The following is a 16,632-nucleotide window of genomic DNA, read 5'->3' on the forward strand; positions in this document are numbered from 1 at the left end:
CAGCCGCAATACTGAACCCTCACAGCCACAGACGCACAATCCGAGCGCGGTGCAGTTTAAAAGGTTAGAAATACAGAAGGGACGCATCTGCATACCTGTACTGTGAGCTCCGGGTGTGTTCTGCTGACACCTGCCGCTTGTTTGTGTATATGTGCGCGCGCACGTGTGCGTGCGTGTGTTGGAGCAGATTTTCACTGTTGGAGATGGAGCATCGTCGTGATACAGAGTAACGACATAGAATCTTTTAAGCAGTTAAGTATTTTAATTTCATGCTTATAATATTTTTTTTATTTGTTTCTGTTTCACTTTTCAGCGAAGATTCCGTACTTTCCCCGGAGCTGCCGCTTATTCACACGGTTACTGGTTATTTCCGGATTTCCCACATATGACTATATAAACTAGTGTTGGGGAACTACTTATAATCCAATCGCACCTTTTTATTTAGGGCAAGCAAAAACAAGTAGCCTTTCATACTCTACAAGCAGAGTCCTTAAATTGAAGTCCCCAGGCTTCTGGGTAATATTTTCTGCAACCCTTAATCGTGTGGAGGTTACATTACTGTACATTTATTTCATCCACAGTTCTTGTTATTTTCTGAACAAATGTCCTACAAACTGTGAGAGTTTTAGGTCTGCGTTTCCCCAACTCTCTGTAACATACTTCATGCACTCAACCATCAGAAGTTTGAGCTCTCGTGCACTCAAGGTAAATCTTTGATAGCAAATTTCCCTTTATGGAAGAGACCATCTATAACATTTAATTGTTGCTTTTTGGATTATATTAATAATTACATGATCTATGATAATAGCTTTTGTTATACTAATTTTAACAGACCACCTCTATTGCCACATTTTCTACTACAGATTAATCACAGTTTGTTCATCATGTAGAAACAAATGAAATGATGAAAATGTTTGCAATGAAAGCAGTGTCTTCACATTGGTTACTCTGTCTGACCAGCAGCCAAGAAATCATCAAAGTAATTTATTAAAATCACCGAGAAGCTTTGTCAGCAAATGGTAACTGAAGCTGGTTATCATGGATCAAAGTCATTATTGACTTCTGCCCTTCGATTTAGTGATAAATCATCTGACTATGTGAGTGAGGAATATAGTAAACAGTAGACATCACCGAGGGGGGTTTAGTGTGCCTGCTATGAATCAATAAAGGTCATATTGTTCACATCAGATGTGATGTCTCCGTGGACTTCACATAATGCTTATTGTAATGGTTTTCTAGCCAAAGTTTTCTAAGAACTGAGCGGAAGCAGGTGCTCAGCTCACAGGGGAAGCCTTGTTGAAGGCATTCCAAAGAGAGACAAACCCTTCTGTAGTTGGAATAGTCATCCTTCTACAACTACACAAGGTGACCCCCCCCCCCCCCCCCCCAAAAAAAAAAATGTAAACAGATATTGATATGTTAAAATAATAATACTAATGCAGCACAAATCCAATATTCCAGAAGATTAAAGAGAATGTGAAATGTATATAAGTGTGATATCCCATCATTATGGCTCAAAAGAAGACAAAAATATTAAAAGAAACATCTCAAGGAAACATCAAAGAGATTATGAGCTACTATTAATGCAAATGCAAACCATCAAATGGAGAAAACTAAACTTTCAAATCCAGATTTCAATTTATAGAATCCAGATTTTTGCTGTTTTATTTTCTCAGGTGTATTTTTAATGATATCTGATGTTAAACATATTCATTTAGCTTCTTTTTTGGTTGTCGTAGTGTAAGTAAGTCCCAAAGTACTGCACAGCAACAATTTGACTTCTAGAAAAGCTTTGGAGACAACTCAAAGCTCCATCGTCTGCATAAACATTCAGATTTCCACTTTATATGATGTATTTTGTTTCTTTGTCCAAAAGAACTACAAAAGAAATTGCACACATAAATTCAGGTTTGCAACACACGCGAAAAAGTCGTAAGGGATTGCAGTGGTGGGGGTTAAGTCTCTCTAGATGGATGCCGTCATTTACTTTGTTGTCCCTTCCACAGAAACAGTGATGCTGCGGGTTTTTTTAAAGACAGAAATGGTTCTCCTCCACACACAGAGGACGTTTGCCTGTCTGTTTAAGACGATAAGGACCATCTTTGAAATCCACTGCAGTGCTTTTTAAAGTTTCTGCTGAAATAAGTTGTACCAGCAGATTGACTGAGAAAGTTACTCTGTTCACAGCAACACACTGTAGAGGCGAAGCTCAATTAACTGTGTGATTGAGTCATAACTCCAAAATACTGCAGTGGGAAATATTTCTAATGCTGTTTGTGTTTTATAGTGATTTAAAATAAAACACTATCCAATATAAAATCTTTAGTTTATGCCAGTGAATAATACAGGTGACTGTTTATTCACACATTGGATGGCTAGATGGAATAATGGTAACATCAATTCAGTCGTTTCACAAACAGACAGTTCGACTAAATTATTTAAAAGTTGTAAATAAACTTGTAAATAAAAGTCTACCTCTTGGATTTGCAACCCTAGCACGTTGAAAGTGATTCATGTGGCACCCAGACAGGACATGCTGAAAGTTTTGCAGGTAATGTGAGAACTGGTTTTCTGTAAAACGCACAAGTGGGGTAGGTTAGTAATCAGATTTGCCTTTGATGTCTTTGTGTTTGTCTGATCCCTTAAGTGTACTTTTAAAATGCTGTTCAAATATCAGGTAACATTTGTACGTACCCACCAAATCAGTGTTTTTCATATGACGTAAATGAAAGCAGCTACCTCTAAATAATCAGGGTTTTGATTTACAAGAGGTAAATCAGAGTTCACAATTATGAAATAGTAGTTAAATAGTTAACTAGTTTAAAAACAGGGACCAGATCTGTTAACACTGGCAGTCAGTTACCCAGAGTCTCCCTGCAGGTGACCGGTGAAAGTGGCTGAAGGTGTTGCATGCTCCTGTTTTAGGGTCACTGAGCAGTGCTTATGTTGTAGTTGTAGGTGTGGTGACCAAAAACTATGTTCATGTAATCAGGCTGTATGTGTTTTATCATAACTAATTACCTGTTCACCCACATAATTAGAATCTGGACTTACAGCAGACAGTCTTTCTTAGAATGAGTCTCACAGTCTGACAGAAAATAAAAGGAAAACAGATTTAACGAGGATGTACTTATCGCTTTTAAAATATTTATTTGGTAAATGGTTTTTGCTCAGCAAGTCACATTTGGAAAGCATTTTTTGGAAGGTCACCCAGGAGTCAAACCTCCAGCCTCACAAATAACGGTCATCCAGCTCCATCTGAGCTGCAGCTGCCTTCTAGTGCAACACCAAACAAATAAAATAAGACATATTTTTTTTTATACTCTAAACACTGAGAGTCTTGCCTGTGGTGAAAACGTATTTAAAGGCTTAAATAAAACATTGAGTAAGTTATGCTTTGCCTCCCCATACTGATATCAATATGATGAAAGATCTTGTTTTGCAGCTTACAGTAACAATGATGCCGTCGTGCTCCCACACCATCTGCAGTATCACAACAATCCCACTTATTCCAAAACCAGCAATCACTGTCACAGTGAAAACAACTCTTCATCACCCAGTCACAGCACCCACCTGTCTTTTCCAGCTGCAGTGTTACAGTGTAATGCACTCTCTGCTTGAGCACCATGATTTTTGCTTCAAGAAAACCAAATAACCACCTCTTTTATAGTGGAAAATGAATATAGGTCTCCCTGTACCTTCACTATTCAAAACATTTTACTGAAAAATAGCATGCACAACTGCCCTCTGAGAAGCTCACCTCCCTGCATACCTCTAAAACCATCCCCACTAAGCTCCCACCATTTTGCTGGGTGGCGTACCCAGCCGCCCACCTCTCCATTATCAACTCATTAGCGGGCTGCAAACTGGCCCACCCTCCATTTTGGCTCCAGCCTCAATCAGCCCATTAATCACAGCAGAGCAGGGAAACCTTCTGTCCTCTGAAGACTCGCAATGTATTCTGCTGGCCCCTGCTGTGTGTGTGTGTCTGTGTGTGTGTATGGTCCTGCTGCAGCATACAAATGATCCAGCTATATCCTGCCATCTGTTGACTGCTAAAAGTAATGCTTCTACACTGACATACACAAAGTTCATGATGTTTTCTGTCTGTCTTTTCATCTTTATCTAAACACATAATTACGTGATCCAAGGTTTATCTCAGCAAAAGAACAGATGGAATATAGCACGCAATGACTGCAAGTCTTCATAATTAAATAACAAAGTGGTTGTTGTTAGTCCAAATTCAGCTCCTGAGAGTGTTTGCACGAACTATCAATGTGGTTGAAGAATTCATCATTTTGAGCCAACTACCTTTTACAAAAGGGCATGGAAAGATTGTCTTTATATTATTCTGCTTGAACTTTCAAAGTACTAAAAATATGTTACACTACAACTGGACCCAAGTCCTTAATATAGAATGACATTATTGTAGGCAGGTACAGACTAAAAAAGTCAGTGAACTTAAAGTGAAAGTCACATGTAGGGTGTGGAATAGTCCATTATCTTTTTTTGAAGGAAAACTGTGATCCAGACAGAGCAATGATGGATGGATGGATGGCAATATTTTACAGTACAGTACTGCTGGTGGGTGTTTCTCTGAAACCCAAAATCAACTTTAATGTTTTTGAAAACAAAGCCCACCCCCTTGGCCACAGTAATCCCCTACAGCTCAATCCTCCTGCAGCTCATGAAACATGAGAAAAAGCCCAAAGTATTGCCTCATCCCCCAAACTCTCTAAACGCCAGTATGACTCAGCATCCATGAGATGCACCATAAAAAAGCCCAGCTTCAGAGCATCTTTGGTGTATGGAGGTGGAAATAAAACTGCATTAAGCATAAATTGTGTTTTTAATTGCAATTGAATGGGGTCAGCTTGACAATTAAATAGAATCTGTTTTTAATAATGCAGCAATTAACTGTGATCACTCTATGAATATTGTTTACATACATAGAAATGTACAATAAATAGAAATTTACATGCACTACTAGCATACAGAGTCCAGCTCCAAACATGTAACAATTCAGAAATTCCTCTGGATATCATTGCTGCAGAATGCTGATAAATTAACTTGTTTTATATAAAACCAAACTACAACCAGTTGGCAACCAGTTGAATCAAGCTCTCTATTGCAAAGAGATGCATCACAGACCAGTTGCACTAACTGGTGCAGGCTGACTCAGATCGATTGCAACATGTTAGAAATCAGTCATTAGATGGCAATGATTGGCAAACCTTCACCAATCTGTCTGTGAGTGATTATAGTCCAAGTCAGATAGTGATTGTTTGGAGACAATATCCATGCAATCTCAAGTGATCACCCAGAGGCTGAGCACCAAACCCACAACGTCTGAGTTTTTGCAGATCTGTTTTAGTGGCACGAGGAAGACTTACATAACAACAGGCATCTGGATTTAAAGTCAGATCAGAATCTGCAAATACATAAACACTTATTATTATTTTCAGTAGTGGTTATGTCTCCTTTCCAGTTGGGACATTGTAGTTCAGCTTTTAAAACCAGTACTTAAGATTTACTACAGCTGTGTGCTAATATTATTAGTGTGAATGCTCAACCTTGAGAAAAAAAAAACACATTTTTTATATTCAAAACCATCACGTGGCTGACAGATAATCTCTTTTGGCAACAAAATGCAAAAAGGCCACATAAATGCAATTTGGGGGGAATTTGTGTGACATAAATAATGAGTAAGCCCTGGCTCCAGGCCTGTGTGGCCCTGTGGAGAAAGCAGAGTAAATTAATTCCCCCTGCTATAACGATGTCGTAAACAAAATCAGAACAACTTTATGTCAACTCATATGCCAAGTGCGGTACGTGGATTTATCTCAGGCACGTTGATGCAAAGATTCATCCTTTACTTGTTACTCAAACATACCGTAATTACTGTTACATAAACAAAGAGTGCACTGGCAAAGTTAGTAAAAACAGTATTTTCAAGAGCAGAGAAAACTAAAAACATGCTTTACTAGATCCATTCAGTCTCCCAGGAGCTTGTGTTAAACCAGAGGTTCACTGCATGGGGTTCAAGATTGCTACTCTCAAGGGACTGTGAATCAAATCAGAGGCCACAAAATGATTAGCAGAAAAGAGAAGGAAAAAAACATTTCTGCAACTCACAACAATATTTTCTCCTGAACTTTCTTGTCTTGTCTCATGTTTTTCTATTTCTTTTCTGAAATAGTTTGCAGTTTAGCCTCTGGAGGCTTAAAAATGTATTAAAATGAAACAATCATCGAAGACAATTTCACTTTTTTGAACTACTCCCAATTCAAACAGTGAGGTCAAAAGTGCATTCTGTACTTTTAAATATGTGCTCAGAAGTCAAAACAGTCGGGAGCCAATGGTTTAAAGATTACAAAAATGGGCGTCTGACTGGGAATATCACTAGAGGCAACACAGTCCCTCTCTTCTCCATCATAGATTGTGCTGATAAGCTTTGAACAGAGCGTTTGAACCCCCTCATGATATTGTACTGAGGCACTCAACTCATGTCAGGCTGCAGATGCACTGCAGATCTGGGAATGTTTAAGTGTCTGTTCTTTAAGAAACACTTAAAAGAAACAGATCTGTCGGCCGTCCTCTGGCTGCAGACGTTTTGGTTTACTAAGCTGCTTCCTTCCCGTCACACACAAACCATCATCATCTCTTCATCCACCGCTCTATATTCATGCTTTTGCCTCGTATAAAGATTAATAAAGATCAATCATCTCGTCTCTCTTCCTGCCATCACCTCTGCCACATCCATCCCTCCAATGCTCCATCTATCCATTCTTTGATCTCTCTCTTTTGCCTTTCCACCCCTCCCTCTGTCATTCTAGGGACCAATATAAATCAAAACCTACTTCAGTGACAGCTGGCCAGCCCGGACACCTACTGTGTTATTTACTTTAGCATGCCTCTGATCCACTGTTTGATCTAAGTGAACTTGCGTTAACTCTCACAAAGTCAACTTTACATATTCACATATCAGCACAGAACACTTAAGAGCTAACACACAAATGCACATGCGCGCGCACACACACAATCTATTTAGTTGCATTAAAGGAACTGGGAGCAGTTTTCTCCCTTATTATTTTCACCACAACCAGCCCATGAATTTTATATGCACAGTCCCATTGCTCTTGTATCGTCACCTCATTCTTGAAGCTATAAGCCAACAAGGACTTGCACACACAGGCACTCGCGCATCCATGCGTGCCTGTGCTCACACACAGCTGGTGGTTTTTATTTGTGTGGTTATAGATTGGTATGTTTTCGTAGTGGAAGAGAAGGTGATGGGGGAGGGGACAGATGGATATGAGCATGGTACTCTGAAGAGGCAAGGAAGGGGAGCTGCCGCTGGGTAGATAATCCTTCAGTCTCTAAACACAGTGGAACAGAGGGTTAGAGGTGCCTGTCAGTCACTGCATGGAGTCCCCACTGAGGTAACCCAGGTTTGTTGAGGGATGGGTTTGTTACATGAGGAGGGTCAGTGGAAACCAATACACTCTGAGAGGGGACTTCTAGGACAAACAGATTATCCCTAAATGAAAATTCATCCAATAACACTGCAGTGATGGAGCTGTTTGAAGGGCGAGAGCAAAGACATGAAAATGCAGAAGGTTAGGGTTTATGTTACAACAAAGTAGATGCACGAGCTAACCAGAGGCCCAGGGGAGATAACCAGAAGACCTCAGTGCTCAATGGTACCGCAGAATTTCTAACCCTAACTGGAAGCTGGAAAAGATTTAAACGAAGGATTTTATTGCTAAATTCTCAAATGTATGGTTGAGGATGAAGTGAGTCGATGGAGATGAAGTGAACAGGCTGAGATGGATGAAGAAATCAGAGCCAGGGTAGAAGAGCTGGCAGGCAGACAGATGGGCCACTGATGGCTAGGCACATGAGCTTTGCAGTAGTAGAGAAAGAGAAGGATAGCTTGTTTCCTTCCACAGTTCATCATCTTTAATAACTAACAACTCGTAAATATTTTAGGGAACAAGTATTGTAGAGTCGTATCCATGGTTTCTATATTCTAGCTGCGTGGGAACTGAGGTACCAGTGCAAGTACTTCTTGACTTATGGTTCCTCGAGTAAGCTTTCTCTCTCCTCCAGATGGCTTTTTAAAGAAATAAGACATCCTTAAAGGTACACTGAGATGAATTTCCGGGTAACAGGCTGGAGGACAAAAGGGAGAGGAGACGAGGAGGCACAAAACAGAGAAATAAGGCAAAGCCCAGGGAGGTCATAGCACAGACAGAAAAAATAAACAGGAAACAAAAAGAGAAGGAGACCACAAAAGAACAAGGGGTGATGGAAGAAAATGGTAGAAACAGATATGAAACACATGACACCTAATAATGTCTGTGTTTGTATAGGTGTGTGTGGGTGTGTGTGAGTGTGTAATGTCCCAACCTCCAGATTAAAGTAGAATCTCTAAATATTTAATGTTAATGACAACACAAGGACAAAATGTGTGTCGAACACTTGCAGAACAGCTGGGACTCCTATCAGTCTCAGTATGTCTGCCCTTAACGATATGTGAGTATTTTCTTATTCAAAAGTTGTTTCATTTCAGAGAATTTATATTTGGCAGCATGTCACTGTACTGGGACCCCCTTTCCTTCTCTACACATATATGGAAGATGGAAGGTGCCAAAAGGAGCAGAAACAACAAACAGGCATGAACGTAAGAAACGAAGAAGATGGGGCAGAGGGGATTTTTCAGCAGCAGCTATATGCAGGCAGTATGCAAGCTGCCAAATAACATGCCCCATTTGTATACCATTAAGATGCAGCTGAACCATCAACTAATGTCAGTGTCATCATCAGCAGACGATCTGTCAGGATTGCTGCCTGTGTCTGACTCGATGGCATGCAAAAACTAACGCTATGCTCAATTAGTGTTTAGCATTTTGCTCAAAACACTGCAGAGCTTTTTAAAATTGCATTGTTATTATACAAAATCCAAATTTAAGTAGATTGTGTCTATACGCACTGAAATTGGTCTGTTAATATGTTAATAAGTTGGGTTGTTGGTGAAACCTCCACCCACCCCACTTTTTAAAAAAATCTTTTCAGTGATAGCTTCAAGTCCACCCATGCCCACTATTCATATCCCTGCAGCCCATTTGAAATGCAAGTTAATTTACACAGAGCCCTTCTGCAAAAAACCAAAACACAGCGTGAGTTTGGCCCTCTAATTGCATCTCAGCTGTTTTCCAAATGAGCCATCTTTTTACAGTTCCAAAACACAGGCCAAACATATACATCACAGCTCTACAAACAGCTTGTACTCTACGTTCCCAATGTTTGTAGCCAAGTTGGAGTTCAGAAATGCACAGACTTGCTGACATCCACCAGAGAAACATGGAGAAATTTGATGGACATTTCTGTATTTTTTTGGAAGCAAGGAAAGAACGCAGTGCCAACTCTGATAGCTTGGCAGCAGGACATGGAGCTATGCAGGCTTACAACTGTGCCTTCAGTCATCCTGCAAACATTAGGGGTTGTTTTAACTAAGGCACAAGGTGGGATACTTTGTTTTCATTTTGAGGAAACCTGTTCTTATATGTCCAGATAGGAGACCATGGTGCATTTGCATATGGCAGATGATGTAGATCAAATGCAAAACTCTATGTAAGAGATTTTTCTGTGCCAAGGTTTTGTGGTAGTTCTGTGGCTTTTCTTTTTCAGGGAGCTGAAGAGAGAGAGAGCTCTTTCCTGATTTAATGCTGCCTTCCAGTCATGCTGGTAAGCCCCTCATCAAGGCTCCTGAAGTGGTAAATATGACGTTCCATGCATTCAAGTGCACTTAGTCAGAAGGACAGCTTCTCAAGTAGCATTAGTAAACTGGAAGTCTTTTCTCAACAGAAGCAGGGCGACATCCATGCCCAAAAGCATGACAAGTGATGAGTTAAGTGAAATTTTATCATAGCAATAATTAAGGGAAATTACACATAGCAACCAAGAAATATATAATATATATTTAAATAGTCATCCCTGTGCTTTTGTGAATATTTGCTAGTTTTCTGAATTTATCTACAGATTTTCTGTTTTTCTCAGATGCATAAATAGTTGAATATTCCATTAACCATGTGCTCAAGCTTCCTCTTCATAAGCGTGATTTGCACAAGGATAAGCTACAAGAACTGAATCAGTTATCTCACGATCACAAGTCAGAATGCAAATTAAAATAGAAATTAATTGGGAGTGGGGGTGGTTGAAGTCGTGGGGGGGTGTTCAAATCAGTTGAATGGCTTTGTATGTAAACCTTTATTCATAGCACTGTTTTAAATCTACACCATAGCCTGACATACATCTCCCTCGAGCTGTATATGCCGGGGTGATGCAGTTACTTGTGATCAGTCAACTTAGTACTAATGAAGCTTGTAATATATTACAGAGCTTCTGTGAAGCCTTTAATTGTATTTGGACGGTGACAAGGAAATGAAATAGCCAATATTCTGCTTTCTTACTGTGTATCTAGTGTTTTGGTTGTGTGTTAGGCCAAAGCAAACATAGCAGAACTATTAATCGGGCTTAACTTTGGACAGAAGTATGGGCACATGGTTTGCAGTAATGCTGACCCTGTGCCACGTTTGCCAAACTACATTCCACCTTATGGTTGCAAGCTGTGCAAAGTGAGAACAAGATCATAGATGCAAGCGAAGGTAAACAGGCTTCCACCCAAAAGTGTCTGTGCTCAGTGTTAGAGATGGGGTGAGGAATTTAGTTATTTGGGAGTGGCTCAGAGAGCTGCTGTTGCTCTACTCTGAAAAGGAAACAGTTGAGGCAGTTTGGGAATCTGACCAGGATGCCTGCTGTCATTTTGTAGGTGTTTCAAACATGGTGAACTGGGAGGAGACCCTGAGGCAGACTCAGAATATGCGAGAAAGATTATATCTTTTAGCTGGCTATGAGTCCCTCTAAAAAAGCTGAATGTATGATGTTATCACCTGGGAAAATCAATTAAAAAAATATATTAGCTTTTGGCCCTGCGACAGACTGGCGACCTGTCCAGGGTGTACCCCGCCTCTCGCCCTATGACAGCTGGGATAGGCTCCAGCGCCCCCCGCGACCCTGAAAAGGATAAGCGGAAGCGAATGGATGGATGGATGGATATTAGCTTTTAGTTCTTTTCAGCAATGATGCCAAAAAGATATATATTTAAAAACTGACTACATAGCTTTTTATGCTTTTTTTGGACAGAAAATTAATTTTCACGTTAAAGTTTGATTACATCTTGTAAATTAAACTTAAATTTGTTATGCAGTTACATGATATATTACAATTGTTTACTGACAGAGTTTGAGTGATAGTTTACATTATCCACAAGCTTGTATACAACCACTCATACAATAATAGCTGAATACCTTCTTGCAGAGGTGACAACCTTCTGAATGATCAGGAAATAGAGAGAAAATTGGAGAAAAAGAAGATCCCGATGTGGAAACTCCACTATGTGGAAAGAAACTGAGTTAGGCTTTGTGCAAAGAGAAAAGCTTTGTGGGTGTTTTGTGCAAAAGTCAGAGAGAGGTGTCTCACTTTTAAAACTTTAAAAAAAAGTTTCTTGAGAAATAGCCAAGTGCTACAATCCCTGTAGGATTTTGTTTATTAAAAGCTGCACCTCCGCGGCGGTTGGTTGAGCACAAACTTTTTAGTCACTTGGGGAATATGTGCTGCACAGTGAAATTCAACACCAGGCACCAGTGAGAGAATATGCAATACTGAAGGGTCCTGAGACAAACAAGTAGCAGCATTTATAAGTCTGTGGGCTTTTATAAAATCTTATCAACTGGGTTTAATGCTATTTCCAAACCAAACTTAAAAGATACTTTGTAAAGTTCTCAGTCACAAGTTATAGCTGATGTGTTCAGACTAAACAGAATGGAAACTGTTGCTGCATCAGTACAACTCAGCCTAGGGTGAAGTGGAGGGCCAGGCTTATGGTGGCACAGCATCTCACCCGGTGGTACAGGGGTTAAAAGGAAATTCATTCTGAAATTATGTTTTACTTCTGCCTTGGGTTAGGGTCAAGCTACTTAGATTAGGGTGAATGTGTGCAGCTCGCATGTGTGATGGTGGTGATGTGGATGTCTGAGGGTGGAGGGAGAGGAGGGAGTCCTTCAGAGACCGAATGAGTGAGCAAAACACCAGAAACAAGTGATTACCTTCCTCTAGGCTCTGTTGTAAAATGTCACCCTTCTGAGAAATGGGTTCGTGCTGGCTGACCTGTAAACTCTGACATCATATACTATTCTGGTGTTTGGACAATGTTTATTTTTTTTCTTAAAAATCAAAGTTATGTACTGCTTACTCTATTTACCTTCACAGTTTCTAAACTGCTGTGTATTTTTTTTTAAAAAGGTCCAACCCTGCTCCTAAACTATGTATAGTATGTTCACTAAAAAAGTAAAAGTGTTACCAGACAAAACGTCAGCAATTTTACATTTTCATAATCTAATTTAAATGCTTAAGAATCAAAAAATGAGCACTAGATATCTCTTTTTGTAAAGAGTCATAAAACTTTAAGAAACAAAAGCCTGTTCATAAACATCCAAATCAATTCCAAGTTAAAAAAGAGACAGTAGAAATATGGCTCCTGGGACATTGTGGGTTCTACAATGAGAATTTTTTTTTCTTTATTTCTTTATTTTGTTTTGTTTTCAAAGAAAAACTAAACTTCCCTAATGTACAGCTTTATAAGCACAAGTTTCTGTCCCTAAAGTCTGCTCAACTCTTAAGGTCAAAGATGGGGTTAAACAAAAAGCAAAAGTTTGTAGGGTAACATTGTTGCCTGAAAGTTTGTGAACCTTTTAAAAGTACAAGAAGTAGACAGAAAAAAATCAATTAAAGGCATTAGACAAAGTTATTATATCTTATATTGTTATCATACCACTGTATGCACATAATCCCAATTGGTATTATCCCTACCAGCCAACCTCAGATCTCCACGCAGGCACACATGAATGCACATACATTTGTACACATCCAGAGATAAACTCACCCCAAACAATCCACATTCCAAGAAATCCAGACGTGGCTCTGATTGCACACACATGTGATTATGCGCAGAGGTCCACCCTACCAGCCAACCTCAGATCTCCACGCAGGCACACATGAATGCACATACATTTGCACACATCCAGAGATAAACATTTAGTCAACAATGATTTAATGATGATGAAAGCCCTGAAATTTGGAAGAAAAACAAAGAGACTTCTGTGGAAAAATGTTAATGGTTTGTGAAGTGATCCAGTATTTTTTTCTGATTGTCAAGACTTAGGAGAACACTTCAACGGCCAAATTAGGGTTTGAGGTAAACAACTGAAGCTACACCAAAACCAAAGTCCGCGTTGAAAGACACATAAGGGAGGGTTTCTTATGGATACATTGTAGTAAACTAAAACTTTTTATATTTAGATAAATAAACTCACATGTGTGTAGAAAAGTTAAACCAGGCATAGTTCAAACATGATGAGTGTTTACATGGAACAATGGGAAGAAAAGAATTGGCCAAAGTAGCAGGTTCCATCCCAAATCATGTATATTCTGGTAAATACAATGTCATTAAAAAATGCTGCATGTGCAAGTAGATTTAGACTCTTTTGTGGTATTAGTTACCAAAGCCTTAGCAAAAGATCCTTTAAGACCTTTAGGTGACAGAATTGCCCTCCACCTCGCTGACTTGTTGTCATCCACAACCCAAAATGGAACTGCATGTTCAGCCAGCCTCTAACAGCACTGCTGGTGTAGTGGTATCATGCAGTTCATGTGTCCTACTACTTTAGACAAACAGTATAAAGTAAACTATGATTTCTAAGACTGAATGCATGCAGTGTCCACGCAAAATGCATCACATCCTCAGAAAATCTCATGTTATTGTCTAAGTACCATCCATGTCTGATACAGTTGACGATGTTCTTTGATTCACATTTTCACTCTCCTCCTCCTGCATTAGTGCTGATGTAGAGCTTTTGTCTGACTGGCTGCTCCAGCTGTTCAGGAGAATACTGCAGATTTATAAAAGGAAATAGACCAGTAACACTCTTCTTTGGCACTAGTTGCCAAGGCCTTGGGAAAAGATCATTTAGGACCTTCATTTGACAGAATTGCCCTCCACCTCGCTGACTTGTTTCTACAGCACATAACCCGAAAGGCAAGATATGTGGCTAACCCAGGACCGCACTGTTAGTGTAGTGATATCATACAAGCTTTCCGTTCTTGTGACCTGTGTTTAATTTCCAGGCAGTGCAAAGACTGTTATGCCACCTCTAATTTAGACTAACATCCTGAAGTAAACTATGATTTCTAAGACTAAATCATGTCAAGTGCGTCACATCCTCAGAAAGTCTCGTGTTGATGTCCAAGTACAGTACATGACCAGGTTACTTTGCTTCACGTTTTCGCTCTCCTCCTCCTGCATCGGTGCTGATGTAGAGTTTTTGTCTGACTGGCTGCTTCAATTGTTCAGGAGAATACTGCAGTGGCTACTTGAGCCGTAATAGCAAATATAAGTGGATGTGGGTATATGATGATGTTACCAGCCGTGTGCAGTGACCATTGTATGCTGAGACCTTTAGCTGATTGGTGCACTGTTAGTGTAGTGGTATCATATAAGATTCTCAGGCAGTGTGCTATATCTCACCTCTAGCCCTTCTCTGCAGCTCGTGTCTTTAATAATTCTATCCTAACTGATCATCTAGCGAGATAATGTCACAGAAATAAAAACTGTAAGTAGATTTATAAAAGGAAAAAGACAAGACTCTGCTGTGGCACTAGTTACCAAGGCCTGAGCAAAAGATGCTTTAAGACCTTTAGGTAACAGAAAAATGCAACTACATATGTGGCCAGCTTGCAACAGCACTGCTAGTGTAGTGGTATCATGCAAGACTCCCATTCTTGTGACCTGGGTTCAATTCCCAGGCAGTGCACATAAATCTTATGTGTCCTCTACTTCAGACTTACATCATAAAGTAAACTATGAGTTCTAAGACTGCTCAGTGGGCCATGCCAAATGCATCACATAGCAACAGGACGTTTGGGTTGCTAAATTAGCTGTCTCTAAAGTTAAAGAAAGTTCACCATTGATCAGTCTTCAACTTTAAAGAGACCATCTTACACCTCTTTGACGGTAGCCATTCTGCAACTCTGTGAATGGTACTCATGGCCATTGATCAATGGTCATGACAGTTTGCATATTAATGATCATGAAATTGACCTCACGACCCATTATTAGTCAGTGTTGCCATTTTAACTCATTATGCAAGCATACTATTTATAACCTGGGATACATGCAGGCAGCTGAGACTGAATGAGACACTTGGATGAGTGTTGAAACGTTTGTCCCTGAAAATGCAACATCCAGATGATCAGAATCAACCTTCTGGGATTATGGGAGTTCTTATAGTTTAAAAAAAACAAAAAACTAAAGGAGTATCTTGGATAAGAGGTGAAACGTCTTAAAAAACTCAAAGAAGTCCAATTTCCTTCTTTCAAGCTTAAGACTGTTAGTGAATGCATCCAAAAATCCCATTATTGTGACCTGGGTTTTATTCCCAAAACTTCAGAAATCTTTAGACCTTTGTCTACTACTACTGCATATACTTGTGCGTCAGTCTGCATTGCTAGTGTAATGATATCATACAAGACTCCCATTCCTGTGACCTGGGTTTAATTCCCTGGCAGTGCTTTAAGTTACATTTTACGCTTCTTCAAATGCATTTAAGAGTTCAGCATACACAGCTGCTATGCATCTGTAAAGTCAAAGGTTATTAATGTGGCTGAGACACTATTCTCTAGACTTTATGCCTCACATCCTCACAAAGGTGGTACAAGGCAACACGGCCTTGGCAGCAGATGTCTTAAGACCTTTAGGTTGCAAAATGGCCTCCATCAGTCAGACTTTTTTTTCCAGCACATACTACAATCACTTGGCCAGACTGAGAACAGAGAATTTGGAGGCTACAATCACCTGGGAAATGTTGGTCTCCTCTAAAAGGTGTAGTCCCTTTCTAAAAGAAGGCTAGAAATGCATTTGCTTGGGGTGCGCTGCAGAAGCATTTAGCTGGGTGCCACATGTCAAAGTAACATTCACATGAATGTTTGGAGCCAAGGTTTCCAAGCAAAAAATTGCAGAGAGCTTTATGCTGCATAATACTGCAACATACTGTCTTTACCAGACTATCTTGTTACCTGGTCTATGGTCCAATATAGACACAAAAGTCCCATTCGAATGACCTGTGCTCAATTCCAAGGCAGGCAGTAAGTGATGCCTTTAGTTCCTGATTTCCTCATGTGGTGTTTAAGAGTCCACCACTATCCTTCAAACAGATCAGCTGCTCTGTATGTGTATAATAAAAAAGTGATTCATGGGAGTGAGCCACTGATCCATAGACCATATCTGATGCATGCCAAATGCCCAACGTCCTCAGAAAGTCACTGTTCAGTGTCTAAGTACAAGTCTCTTTTAGATTTCTTTGGTTCTGGATTTGATGACGTCTCCTATAGCACCCCTTATTTAGATAGTCCAAGCACATGCCATCCAAGACTTTACTATATATGTTGACTTTAGTGGTGTTTGAGCTCCCTTTTAGTAGTGGTTACCACTTTCACGAAATTATATGCACCTGC

This window comes from Aulonocara stuartgranti, assembly GCF_965226115.1.
Source record: "Aulonocara stuartgranti genome assembly, chromosome: 22".
NCBI lineage: Eukaryota > Metazoa > Chordata > Actinopteri > Cichliformes > Cichlidae > Aulonocara > Aulonocara stuartgranti.